Raw genomic sequence first — 12,381 nt, 5'->3', positions numbered from 1 at the left:
GGAAAAACCCTGGTCATACCCTGCTCACTCTCCCTTTCAGCATGCGCTCTGCCACTGTCTGGGAGAGTATACTGGGTAAGATGGACCCATGACCCAGTAAATGGCAGCTCTTGTGTTCTTAACAGAGGCACAGAGAAGGGAGGCAGCACAACTAAGGCCACTCAATTGGTGGCACAGCCTGGAATAGAAGTGCAAGTCTCCAAAGTCCCAACTCCAGGACTACCTCCTTTAGTCCAGCGGTTCCCAAACTCTGACAGATTGCGCACCACCAATTTAAAATGATATGACCTTAAGTACGACCAGCAAATTTCTCAGTTCACCCTTAAGTACCACCAGCAATTTTTTGTCCTATAATTATAATAAGTCTGTTAACACGTACCACTGACAGGTTGTCTGCGTACCACTGGTGGTATGCATGCCACAGGCTGGGAACTCCTATTCTAGTTTGTGGCATTTTGATACAATATAAGCTTTTGTTGCATTCATGTAAAGAAAAACACATGATGGTCCTGGAAATAAGTAACAGTGTGCACAGTACATAGTTCAGACTCAGTGTGTCTGTACATGCATTTCCCATCTCACACCTGCACCTGTGGCTATATGATTTTTGGGCTGCAGTAATGTCTACCGAAGGGCACAGCACGTAACTAGCATTTCCCAAGTGATTGGGGATCAACACAGTTTAATGAGCATGGGATGACTGGTTTCCTTTATCCCAGCTTGTTTATACCATGGTGCATTACTAAATACTTTGCCATACATTATGTAAGCATCAATATTCCTTGAATGCAACATTAAAAATTCCTTGTATTTAATATTTCACACTAACCTTCAATTCCATCAGATACTTCAATTGCAGGGAGACTCATGGGTGTTATTTTTTTTTTGTTTGGTTTTATTTTTTTGTTACTTTTTTTGCTCAGAATAATAAAAAAATATTTTTAATCTTGTAGGTTCAGCTGAGCGTTCTTCATTGGCGGTGATAAATTGGATTGGTGACGTTGCTGCTGCTTGTAATAGTCCCTGCACATAAATGACTGTCACCTATTCCCTAAGTCTAAAATGTTCTAACAACAGTTACTCTGTTTCCCCTCCAGCCCAATGAAACAAGCAATCAGCTTCAGTTCTTCCACATTCAGCTTCAGTTAGGTTTGGCAAAACTGAAGTGTGTGTGTACATTTGTGCACACCTTAAGTGGGAATTTATTCGCAACAATGGTCATATAATTTCTCCAAATTCTTTAGCATAGCCAGACAAGGTTCCTTGCGTGAATTTGATATATTTTATTAGACCAACACAAATAGTTGGAGAATAGTTATTAAGCAAGCTTTCGGGTTCAAAAACCCTTCGTCAGGCTAACAAGTTGCAGCAGTCGGTGTGTGCTCTTCCTGGATGGAATGAAATGTAAAGAAGCCAGGGACTGGGCTGGGGAGTCAGTTGCCAGGCAGATTATAATGTATCAAAAATCCAATGTCTATGTTTAGTCCATGATCTCTAGTATCCAGGAGGTTGATGAAATGGAGCTCATAGGCTCGTCTCTGGGAAGTGTTGTGTAAGTTTCCCTTGAGGATCAGGACTGAGAGATTGGAGAGAGAGTGGCCCTCCTGTGAGAAATGTGCCCCCACCGGTAATTGGGTATTTCTATCTTTGATAGATGTCCAGTGTGCATTCATTCTGGTGCGCAGTTGTTGTTTGGTCTCTCCTACAGTTCTTCCATCAGGGCATTTGGTGCATTGGATGAGGTATATCACATTTCTGGAGGTGCAGCTGTAAGATCCTGGGATGCTGATGGCTCTGTAGTGGGGTGTAGTAATAGTGGGGGTGGTGGAGATGTGTTGGCAGGTTTTGCATTTCTTGTCCTGGCACGGTCTGGATCCTTTTGGTGTGTTCTGGACTTGAGGAAGTTTGCTTCTGGTGTTGAGGTTGGTGAGGTTCAGTGCTTGTTTGAAGGCTAGGATGGGTGGCTCTGGGAAGATCTTTTTAAGAATAGGGTCTCTTTCTAGTATGGGTTTCAATTTTTGGAGGATTTTCCGTACAGGTTCAAGGGAGGGGTGATACGTCATAACCAGCGGTGTGCAATTTGTAATTTATTCCTACTATTGTGATAGCAACCATAGGGCCCAATCAGGACCCTATCATACCAGGCATTGTGCAAAAAAATCACAATGTAGACTTCATTCAATAGCTAACAGGTGGATAAGCCATAAAAGTGAAATGCAATGCTTTTCTAAAACGTCTTTATTTTGGTTCCTCAGTGGACTCTGAACCTGCAAGTTGAATGCGTAAATTCAAATCAAGCCTTTCAGTCTCTTGCAGGTTTTCTTACTTTTGCCTCTAATTAAAGAACCACAAAGTTTGGAGTTGGATTTTCAAGTTCCCCAAAGCCCAGATATGTTTGCATCTGGTATTTCAGTTCATCCCTACCTCTGTATCTATAACAGTTTTTTCCCCCCCTCATTCTCTGTATCTTGGGGGTTTTCTATTAGGGAATATCACTTTAATAACTGAGCACCTTTTGCGGAAAGGTACTTCTGTATTTTGGAGATCAGCACCCTATTAAGGTTTATGCCAGGGAATGTTGCACTTCAGCCACCTTGACCTGTCCTGTCTGGCATAACTTAAAAACTCATGGCTTTTCTTCAACAGGATGCATTTATTAACATGTTGCAAACGGTGATGAAAACGGACCCGGATTTGTATTTTATTTCTCTTTTTTTAAAAGGCATCATACTTTGTCTAGAACTATGTGCAGCAGGCAGAGACATCTAGCTGTTGAATAATATACTACTATCAAACGTCCTATACAAGCCGGTGAGTTTGAGGGTCCTTCACTTGGCTGCTAATGCTGTGATCTCCTCTCCTCATCCTAGTAAATATAACACATGTAAAAAGAGGATCTTATCCTCTAACTGCTTACAGATCGGGTCATTTACTTCCATAAATGAATGTTTATATGAAATGCTTAAAAAAGATTATTTTAAATTCCAACGTTCCCCAGTTCTTGTTTTGCAATCTCCTCCAGTCGTCCAGCTTACTGAAAATGTAACCTCAAATGAATGGATAGAATAGGCTTTGTTAAAGTGTGATACTTTTAATGCAAATGGGCCCTTTTTATACAAAAATGAGTTGATCCCAAAGCAAAATTATTATTCAAGTCTGCCAAGGGGCACAAGTGCAGCTTTGCCAGAACAAATGTAGTATGCCTCACTATCTCAGGGTTACTCACAAGTATTTCCATGTGTGTACACCAGCTCATCGGTTTCCAAAGTCATGCCCCTTTGCTGCACACATGCATGTACATCCATGTTATATAAAAATAGGACTTGTTTATAGAGAGGTTTTAGTAGTGCAGATATCACAAAGCAACAAAGTCATCTGCATCTGTTTCCTCAGCCTGACAAAGGGTATTTAAACCCAAAAGCTTGCTAGGAAGAAGTTTTCCAACTATTTGAGTTGATCTAATAAAAGATATCAGATTTACATAAAGAACCTTGTTGCCTGTGTCCTTAGACCAACATGACTACGACCCACACCTCTGAGATAACTTGTGGTCTGCTTCACAGATGGAGGAAAAAGCACTAGTAATTCATTTTAAAGGTGAACACAAGAAGCTCTGTTCACAGTCATTTTACATTGTGCTTTTAATCTTCTTGTGGGCTGAGAGAGAGGCAGGAGCCTCAGTGCTCAATGAGCCTTCCCTCTGATGCCTTCTCCCTGCAAACTTCTGGGTGACGAACATACACGACTTGAAAATACAGCAGCCTAATGCAGATTTATGAATAATGTCACCTGGGCCGTGTTTTACTTTAGCCACTGCCGTGTTTCAGAGAAAGAGGCAGGGAAGCTTATGATGGAAAATGTATTTGGCAGATTTGCCCTAGAGAGGGTTTATTCCCATTTGCTATCACCTGAAGGCTGGCTTGTGTCCACATGCATTTGGATTTACCGTATTTACTCAAATATGGAATGACCTTCCAATACTTAGTCTATAAGTGGAAAATGTACAAATTTGTTACAATTTTCCAGGTAGAGACTCTAATTATTGAAGGTTTGCTTTGAATTTGTCCCCCTCCCACTACTACAGCAGGAAAAATAAATCTGTGGGGTCAGGCAGCTCAAGGGAGCCCTCTGCATCCCCTTACCCGCTCCTTACTGTCAGACCCTGCTCTTCCTGACCATGTGAACAGCAGATTTGAAAAACTGATCTTGATATAAGCATAGACTTAGTTCATTCAGAATTGGTGCGTTTTATCTTTTTTTTGAAACTGCTGCAAGTTTTAGCACAGGTACTCCATAAAGACACTTTAAGCAGCACTTTTGTACCTACTTATCTATATAGTAGCCCAAGCTATGCCTGATAGTAGTCTAAAGCCAAAAGGCTCATGATTTGCCATATAGCTCATTGGGCTGGGCCCCACAGAGTCAACAGTATTTCAAGCCATGGTGACCCCACTGCTCAGCACTGCTCATTGTGTGTCCACACTCCAGATGCCCCCCTACATAAAGGAGCCATCTGCTAATTAGCCCCTAATCCTGATTGGAATTAAGTATTCATGAGTCCTGGGATCCTCCAAAAATGTATAGGCAGATGAGGCGCAGGGGGCAACCAGGTCCAGTTCCACCTTTTGGAGGATGGAGCCACACTAATCATATGCACCAGGCTGAGAGGGAGCGACAGAGAGATTCTGGGCAAGTGTTTGGGCCTAGAATAGCTTCTGAATATGTTGAGAGAAAACACTCTCAGAGTCCTGTTCCGTGTGAGATCTAAGGGCAGCATTACCTAGGCAGTGTTTTGTGGATGATACGGGATTTGTACCTGACCTTGGGATTTCCCTTTGAGTATAGATGCATTTCATCCTATACCCACGTATATCAGGTTAGTGGTAGGTCTTGGCTTGTTTTGGCCATTGTGATCCATTATTCTGGTATTTAGTTTATCCCTGTAAATCCTAATGGTATGGCTTTTCCTGTCTAATTGAATGGCTTTTCACAATAGTGGCATAAAGGTCTTGGCTATCACCAACGCTTGTATTTGTATGCAGCTGTGGATATTTCACATAGGAAGTTGCTCGTCTCTGCCGAGGGTCAGTTTATGGATAAATTTGAGGGCTTAAATGGTGCCTTGTTCTTTTCTGGCCTCTTGCATAGGGATGAATTTCAAAAGCAAAGGGAAATTACAAAATTGCTTTCAATTACCAAAAAAAACAAAAACACACCTCTTCCGAACCTTAAAATAAGGCATTTAGGACTCTCCTATGTGACACAGATTAACCCCATCCTCTGAAATAGTTTTTTACAGAATAGCTCTATGTATTCTGAAGACCAAAGAAAAGTAGACTATTTGGGCAGCAGGGACCAAGGTTGAGCCCATTGCTACATAACTTCTTTCTCTCTGATTTGGAATATAAACTGGAAATTGGACAGGTGGTATCGTATTGTCTTTTTAATATCGGAGCCAGAAAGATGTGTATATAACTTTCTCCCTATACTAATTCTGTCTTCTCCTAGGCTAGACCATTTCTCCATCTTGACAGCGGAGTATACACGAGACCTGGGTGTTTTCATTTTGAACTGACAAAGCAAGTTTTTTTGCAGAGTGGCTTATGCTGGTCAGCAATTATAAATGTGAATGCTTCAAAAGCAGTCTCCTGCTTTGTCATTGTCCGAGTCTACAAGTGTCCCATAATAAGCTGACAGCATGGTTACAGTTTCTTTGGGATAATTGGTATAGCATGCACAGTCCTTTGGATACCAGCCTTCTTTATCTTTGAGAGTGTTTCTTTGTTTCTGTTGTTAACAAATCAGTCGCATTCCTTGGTATGGATGGTGTGGGCAATTTTGCAAGGATAGCAATGCTGTTGTCTCTAATGCTGAAGTGCTGTTTGCCGCTGTCTCTCCACACTGACTCATCTCATTGAGCGGGGATACAAATAAGAAGCTTGGTAACAGTTTAACCATTTTATAATGCTGAGGTGTAACCAAACAGTGGCACAGTACTTGAGGTCTGCTAGATACACAGGGGAAGATCATTCTAAGGAGAAAAATGCTTTGTTTCATCATTGAGGCAAAGGACTTCTATGGCACAGACAGAAGTGACCATTTTCACCTGATCTGGCCCCAAAAAAGGTTTGACAGCCATAACCAAACACAAGTGTATGACTGAAGCGAGCTTTAAAAGTGTCTGATCCTGTGACAATCTGAACGCTCATTACATGAGGGTTCAGATGAAGGTGCTCCAAAGTGGAGCACATTCATTAACTTCTGTCTGTGCACACTGGGAGCAGGGCTCAGCTGACACAACCCAGCCCAACCCTCAGTGCTGTTTTCAGAATGGAAGTCAGGTAAGGGATCAGAGGGAGCTCATTCTGGGGGTTGCCCAGTTGGCACTGGAGGGTGGGGGGGGGGTGGATTGAAGCCCCTCCCCCCATTCCAGCATGGCTTGGAAAACCCCAGACAAGACCTCCCTCTCCTGCCACGCGGGGGCATGGGTTGGGGGAGGAAGAGCTAGGGGAAGAGGCTGCAGAGATGCAGCCTCTCTTCCTGTATCTTGAAACTCAATTAGCACACCCTCCTGACCCAATGGGGTTTTGCACCAGGAGGATCAGTCTAACTCATGGCACTTGCTGTAAAGTGCCATGAGTTAGACCTGAGAGCTGCCTTTCTCTCTGCACCTCTATAGTTCAGCTGGGCACTCTTTGCATGGATGAACCTGTCCTTGGAACGCTGTGGTTTGTACTGGTATATAGTAAAACCCTCACCCCCCTCTGAGTAAAACAAGGTCTATGGGTACAGCACCACCAGATCAACTAAAACTACTAACAGTTGGAGCCTAAATGGTTCATGGGCCAGTAGGGCTGGCATCCTCCCCACTGTCAGTTTTACCTTGGAAAATCCTAAATCAGATTTGCCTGAAGTGAGAGATCTCTGGAAGCTGAACCTCTTTAATAGAAATAACTTTTATAGCTCCAATAAAAACTATTTGAATGGCTCTCTGTACCTCAGTCTACTGATTTCTATTAAATCGGTATTGAGTAGATCAACTGAGTTTTGTGGGAAGTATTTGTTCATTCCTAACGGGGAAGCTGTGGTAGACCCTTTTATTCAATGCAGTATAAGAAATGCAGAAGCCTGGTATACTGTTAGAAATCTGCACAAGCCACATAGAGAATGTGGCATTGATGTCAGTTGTTTTGAGTCACTGTTCAATTGTCGTGCACAAACACAACATATTTTCCATTGCTCCATTTCATCCTGTCTAGCAGTAGAAGTTGAATGTAAAGTCTCATCTTTGGCATCAAAATTCAGGCTGTTACAAATAACACACTTTTCTAACTGTCCTGTGGCTCCTTTCTCATCTGTGTCTGTTAAGAGCTGGCAGAGGAAGCCATTTGCAGGGCACAACATCTTTTTTTGGTCCAATAAATCCAGCAGCTATTCTCTACATTCTTAAGTGCTGCCTATTGGAATTTTTTTCTATTGGCTGTTTGCTTATGTGCAGCGACCCAGCATATGATCGTGCTTTGGGCAACTAAATGGGAGGGAGGCTAAATGACTGCACAGATGCTTTTCCTGGCCTGGGGTTGATCAGTCACCAGTCTTCTCTAACTACTATCAGTCCAAGTTACCCCAAGGGAATTGTTCTGTTCTGAAACTGTTCTCTCCCTGTAGCATCCTTCCCACAGAGTACCCAAGGAAGATGATATGGAAGCCTCAGTGATGGAAACCTCAGCTACTACATTTGGAGGATTTTTCTGGCCACTTAGTATCATTCTGACCAGCACAAAGGACCACAGTGGTGACCTATTACTCAGTCCTTATTCTTATTCTTATTTATATTACAGTGGCACCTTGATGATGGAGAAGGAGAAGGAAGGCCCCATTGTGCTGGATACCGTCCAACTGTATAGTAATAGAAAGTTCCTTCTCAATGGAGTATACATAAGGGCAAACAAGCCCAGGAGGGGAAAGGTCCTTGAAAGGAAAAGTGACTTGGCCAAAGTCATATAATAATAAATGCAGATCACAAATCCAGATCCTGTGATCCTGCCTACATTCTGCACTGCTGTTATGGCTTTCCATTAGAATACCATTATTTTTTAACACAAAATCTTCCTTTATTTTACAATGAAAGAAAGTGAAGAACTAAAATACATTTTAAAAAAAGGTTGGTCATTCTGAATTCCTGTTAATAAAATAAAATTTAAAAAACCAAACAGAGATTACAATGATGCACCCTATTTGATGGATGAAAAGTCGTGTTGATTTCATCCAAATTCTTTGGCGAGGCAAAGAAGAGATTTTTGTTTTTGTTTGGCTTACAATTTTGTGGTGCATGTCTACACTAGCTTGTCTACACTTTTATAAAATTCCATTCAAGCTCTATTTAGTATGCAGCAGAATTATTGTACTTGCTATATATCAACTTTAAATCTGCTTCAATACAACCTTAAATGCCTTTCTTGCAGTATATCACTTCATCAGTCTAGCTTAACTAGAGCTGCTTTGTCATTTTTTATTGCCCCCATAAAATCTAGGAATGGAACACTTTGATTTTTCTAGCAGTAATGCTAGAACGTTCAGAATGCGTAACAGAATGCGTAACGTTCATCTAAATAATACCTATGGTATTTCAAATGAGTGTATTATGAATATAATTAGAATGGATATAAACCTACTTCATCCATCAAGATTCCTATATTTTGTTGCCTGCATCTAAGCGTATGGCATCTTTCAAGTAAGCCTTTAAATGATAACTGACATTGTGCTTTTAATGCTGCACATAAAATCATATCACAACGTGGGGGAGGGAGGGAAATTAGGTTCTTGTAATTTTTATGTTTTAATTTCAAATTTTTAGAGCTGTCTAGATTTTTCCTTGGAGTGAGTTGTACCAGAAAGTTTTATTCCCCCCGCACCCTTAGGCATATAGAAATTGCCATATTAGATCAGGCCGGTGATCTATCTAGTCTAGTAGTCTGCCTGTTTCTTAGACTCGTAAGAGGAAAATGTAAAATATGATGCTACGTGTTATGGAAATGTCTGTTCACTGGGAGAGATTCTTCCTAACCCGCTTCAGTTTTAGTTTAGTGTGGGCCCTGTACCATGAAGATTTATAGCCTTCCCCCAAAAATTGAGCTACAGTTGTTTATTTCTCCCCTTCCCTTCCCTCATTGGAGATATTGGTTCCAGTCTAGGTCCTGCTGCCTTTCTTGACTTTCCTCAGAGAAGTCATTTCACCTTTCTGTTCCTTGATTTCCTCTTCTGTTATTATCCTGACCTTAGGTTAAAGCCTTGAGGACCTACAAAGCAAATATACAATTTAAGATCTAGACAGTATTGGCTTTAAAACATATTTTAATTCTTAATATTGTAACTGCAGATGTTCACACCATCCATCTAAATCTTTGGTAATGCTGAACATCTCTTTGCCCCAGTGATGTATTGTGGCTCTATGTTCCAAACTCTAATTGTATACTATGTAAGAATTATTTTTTTTGTTTTTAATCGGTGAAAGTGAACTGTTACTTTCCAGAAATCTTAGGGATTGAAGGTGGCACAGGGTAGGGAGGCAGCTTTGCATTTCAACTGATGGGTGAAATTGTGTGTTTACAGTTAGCATTCGCATTAAAACATCCCAATTAGCTTTTGCACTGTTTCCATTAGTAGTGCTAATGTACATGAGAAAATAATGTCTCTGTAAGAAAAAGAAAACTGTAACCAGATATGTCAAAACAGCCCTCCTCAGCTATGTCATAAATACCCCCTCGTTACTCTCATTTTGTTGAATGAATATTAATAATACATTTTAAATAATACCTATCATAATATAGCATGAGTGGGGAATAGGAACACCTCTCTAACTAATTACAGTTGTTGAATGACATTGGGAAATGGTTCTGGGTTAAATCACTGTTCCTTGGACGTGATTGAATTAGCATAGATTGAATGCCAGTGATAATTCTACGCAATTGTGAGATCTGTAGTTTAATGCATCTGGCAGAGAGACAGGGATTTTCTTTCTCTTACAACCCCCTATAATCCTTTTCCTTTAGTGCTCATGTCTATCCAGGCTTCAGTTTAATAAAAGGCCAAAGATATCAGGATTCTGCTGAGCTTCTGTGGCTCCAACACAGAGAGAATGAGATGTCATCTCAGGGTGGTTGTGGTTCAGAATCATTAAAAAGACTAATGGGTGGATTGGAGGGCTATGTTTATATTTCCAATTGCTTGCATACTGCAGAAGACACCCTTCTTAACAGTAAAGTGTATATGCTTTCTTTAATCCAGTAGCCCAAGAACTAAGAGGACAAAAGAGAGCCTGGAGCAATCACTACTTCGGAGTTTTATTTTTACAACATTTTGTATATGTTTGTGTTCATTTGTATTAGAGCTGGACCAAATCTGAAAGACTCCATTTATTTTTAGCCAGGGCAGGGTAGGAGCAGTTGAAAACTTCCTGAGGTTTGTGCTTTCTAGTGCTGTACAGGTTTTAGTGATCCTACAAACCCCAGGGGTTAGGCTACATTTCCCTGAGCACCATCCACAGATACTTTATTTCTTAACTACCTACCTATAGGAAAAAGACCCCTCTATAGTTAGCTTTGTATTTTTAACTGGTGAGCCTACAAGGTGCCGCCCTGCCCTGCCTTCTGCCTAACTATCCACAGGTAGAAACTGAGCACTGCTGGAGTTAGATGGATGGATGTGTGTGTCTGTATAGAGAGCTTTCTTTATGGATGCCCCTACATGAACAGGCTCATGCAGTTGTGATCTCCTTGGTTTATTGAATACAGTGAAACCTATTTGCGTGACTTTTCCACAGACCTGGGCTTTAATCTCTGAAGTAGCCATGAACCCGAACTTGAACAGTAACCTCATCCAGAGTGGAATTCTTCTTGGCCCATTTTCTGCTTCAAAGGATCTTCAAAGGATCACAGGTTCCACTTACACACCTAAATAAGCAGTTAGTTTCTCCAAAGACCTGCCAATAGTTGCTGAGCTGTTTCAAAACAGCTGAGCTGTTTCTCCCATTGTTGTGGGAGAAAACTCCCTGGAGTTCGTTGTTTAGCTGCATAGGAACTAGGCAACAGGGGTAAAGGCTTTTACTGCAGTTTATTTGCTCAAGCAAATGACCATAAGCCAGCAAAGAGGCAAAATGGCCCCCACTATACTTTTACAATAAGGTAAGACTACAGGGTCAGCACATAAGCAATACTTATGGTCATCATCTCCTTATATGGTGCTTCACAAATTGTCATAGTAACATTACATTTATCTATTATAGCTAGTACTTTTCCAAAAGCAGAAATTAAGTAACGGTTACATGTTATCTTTTACATTTCAATCTGTTTTCTGTTTTCAGCGGTGCTATCCTCTGCTCCTTTCTCTGGGCCCCTCTTTATCTTTTTTAGTTCCATGCTGTAACTGGTTTCCAGTGCACAGACTTATACAGATTTACTTATTTTTCCCTCAGAAAATGGTTGGCACAGTTAAAATGGCTACTTAACATAAGCAAATGGCTGGCCTAGCTATCATTCTGCCTTGTAGTCAGCAGCATTGCTAGGCCACAGGTCATGCCTTGTATTCAGCTGCAAATCTAATACTTCTCAATAATCTAAATTATTGTTAACCTAACAGTATGCTATCAGAAAACTATTTTATTTCAGGGTAATAATAAACTTGCCCATCACAGTCCCCCCTTTGTTCCAAACTTCCAGAGGGAGTTTTGGAACACACTTTTAAGTATTCAGATTCCTGTGGGGTTAGGTTTTGATGATTGTTGCCGGATATTTGTACAAAGTGACCATACATTTTTACTTGCCTTTGCATATACTGTTGCCCCAAAGAACACAAACACTGAAAACAGCGTAACAGGCAAACTACAGTTATAACTATTCCGATTATACTTAATACAAAAGGTCTAAGCCATCCCGTAAGGGAAGGGAACCAATTAGTAAGCCAGCTAAGAGATGTGTCTTTGGGGATTTTAGTTATATCTTCGGCGTTTTGGATATGGACAGCTGCAACATTGAGGTGTGTTTGAAATATGGTGAAAGAGCTGTTATTCCATACGCAACATTCCGGTCCGATGACTGCGCATGCCTCTCCTTGAGCAGCGAGGAGGAAATTAAGGGCTATGTGATTTTGAATTACCATTTGTCAGAGTTTTTCTTGAGTGTCAGCTAAAGCTGCGACAGCTTTTGAAAGTTCTTTATGGCCTTCACTGAATTTGTGACCCATGATTTTTATTACAGCTTGGAGGCATAATGTAAATTTTCTAAGACACACAGTGCCTATTCCTGGGAGTATTCCTGCAAGGGAACACGCTAGCATTGTTCCTTTAGTAAGTGGAGTTGTTTGATATTTGTTTACTATATCACG

The sequence above is a fragment of the Alligator mississippiensis genome, chromosome 15, assembly GCF_030867095.1.
Source record: "Alligator mississippiensis isolate rAllMis1 chromosome 15, rAllMis1, whole genome shotgun sequence".
In the NCBI taxonomy this organism is placed as follows: Eukaryota; Metazoa; Chordata; order Crocodylia; family Alligatoridae; genus Alligator; species Alligator mississippiensis.
Note: the sequence above shows the minus strand (reverse complement) of the source record.